The sequence below is a fragment of the Curcuma longa genome, chromosome 3 (assembly GCF_044706935.1).
Source record: "Curcuma longa cultivar G26 ecotype Majalengka, Jawa Barat chromosome 3, ITB_CL_G26_1.1, whole genome shotgun sequence".
NCBI classification, from domain to species: domain Eukaryota; kingdom Viridiplantae; phylum Streptophyta; class Magnoliopsida; order Zingiberales; family Zingiberaceae; genus Curcuma; species Curcuma longa.
The window spans coordinates 6,811,581-6,813,655 of NC_133863.1; the positions used below are offsets into that span (position 1 = coordinate 6,811,581).

A 2,075-nucleotide genomic window follows, 5' to 3' on the forward strand; every position below is an offset into this window, starting at 1 on the left:
CTAAATAAAAATAAAAATATATGAAAGTTATTTTTAAATAAAATTAATTAAAAAATAAAACTAAATAAAAATTTTAAAAAAATAAATAAATAAATACAAAGAAAAGGATAAAACTGTCATTAGAAGAGGAGAGAGAGGAAGTGGGAGGGGGAGGGGGCGTGCGCTGTTGGGGTGGAAAAAGCAGTGCTCTATCTTTATTTATTTACACCAAAAGTCTATTTAGTTATAAGTAAAAATATATTTAAAAGGCAACTAGATAGATATACATTTACTTGTTTGATTATAATATTTTCAATACGTAAACAAAAATAATCTCAATTATTTAATTATAGTATAAAATTAGTCATAATATCGAATACTTTTTGTTAAATATATTTTTATAATTCACACGGAGGCATTTTGAAAAATTCACAAGACAGACTTTTAACGGGACGCGACTATTTATGTCGAAAATGTTTTTAGCCACGCATAATGAAGCTTTACTAATCAACAAGTTAGGCCGCCATTAATGGTGATCTAGATACTCCTTAATAGTCGTGGCGTGTCAAACATGATTTGTCCAGTAAGTAAATTAAATCAGAATATATATTCAATAAAAAGAGTCTTTATGAAAAATTCGAAGTTCAGTCAAAGCAAATAAAATTCCGGCACAAAACCAAGAAAAAAATGGAAAAAGAACGAACGTATATCGTCTTAAGGGAAAATCGGCAAAATCAAACGGACAAAATCAAATGAAATTCAATTGTATCCTCGAAAGGAAAAGAACAAATTTTGAATACGAATAATGAAGAAAGAATTCCGAATGCCTCAGAATTGCAGAATCACAACATGGCCAGAAGAAGCCAATCAGCCCCAAAAGATGGTGTAATTAATAAACGATTCTTCATAGGACAAGGCCAATGTATAACTCTAGCACTAAAATCACAGGTACAAAGGTGGAAACATTAAACAACCAAAATGCCTCAGATTATAAGATTTGTCAGCATGGACACGACGATCCAGTCAGCCCCGAAAGATGGTATTTGGTTTTGGATTTCTTCATAAGCAAATCAGCACAACAAACAAACGGAAATGCCGCAGCTGAAAAACGATCGACGGAAACTGCGAGCTCTAGAAAAAAAAAGAAAAAAAAGGAAGAGAGGTAGTGAAGCAGATCGACCGACGCCTAGGAGAAGGAGAACAACGGAGAGAAGAAACCCTAACCTCGGACGAGCCGTCACGATTACACGATGGAGGCTGACAAGGGGAAGCGGTTGAAAAAATGATGGGACTCGGCCGCAGCTGAAAGGGAGATTAAATTGTCGGCGGCTACCTTCTGTTTTTAGGGCTTTAGCGGCCTAAGACGCCGTCTAGGGTTCGAAAGAGCTTAGGTCGCTGATGTCAATAGCTTGGCTTGGGCTCGGTCTGGTGTATGTGAGGCTCATCAGACCCGTTCATTTTCGGACCGTTCGGTCCTTATGCCCAGCCTGGTCCGATAAAACTGAGACGCCATTCAGTTCGAGCTTGAGATTGGAGGGAGAAATACTAATCATTAAATTAGGAGTAGGATTGAACAACCGATTAAAAATTGACAGAATTGATTAAATTAAAATTAAATAAATTAATTTTTTTATCAAAATTTATCGTGAAAATCGAATAAATTCGAATGATAAAAAATTATTTATCAAATTAATCAAATTTTTTAAACAATTAACTAATATTATAGTCCATTAACGATTCAGCTTAAATTGAATCCATAAAAATCAGTTTAATCGATTTAATTAAAATTTTATTTAAAAATTAAAATTGAATTGAATAAATAGAAATAAATAATATTTTTTAAAAAAAAAATTGAATTAACTAATTGAACTTGGATGGGTTCGGTGAATTAATAGGTTATTTCGGTTTGATTAAAAAATTTATTTGAAGGGGAGCCTTGGCGCAACGGTAAGGTTGTTGCCATGTGACCTAGAGGTCACGGGTTTAAATCCTGGAAACAGCCTCTTACCAAAGGCAAGGTAAGGCTGCGTACAATGGATCCTTTCCCCGTACTCCGCATGGCGGAGAGCTTCGTGCACCGGACTGCCTTTTTTTTT

The 2,075-nt window shown here is 34.6% G+C and overlaps 2 non-coding genes across 2 annotated transcripts; both read right to left on the bottom strand.

Moving 5' to 3' along the window:
- Positions 1-803: 803 nt before the first annotated feature.
- LOC141825801 (small nucleolar RNA SNORD96 family) lies at positions 804-893 on the bottom strand. The gene has a single exon (XR_012601554.1). It is a non-coding gene; the product is annotated as a small nucleolar RNA SNORD96 family (small nucleolar RNA).
- Positions 894-957: 64 nt separating this feature from the next.
- On the bottom strand, positions 958-1,048 carry LOC141825803 (small nucleolar RNA SNORD96 family). Its single transcript, XR_012601556.1, has one exon. It is a non-coding gene; the product is annotated as a small nucleolar RNA SNORD96 family (small nucleolar RNA).
- Positions 1,049-2,075: the final 1,027 nt, after the last annotated feature.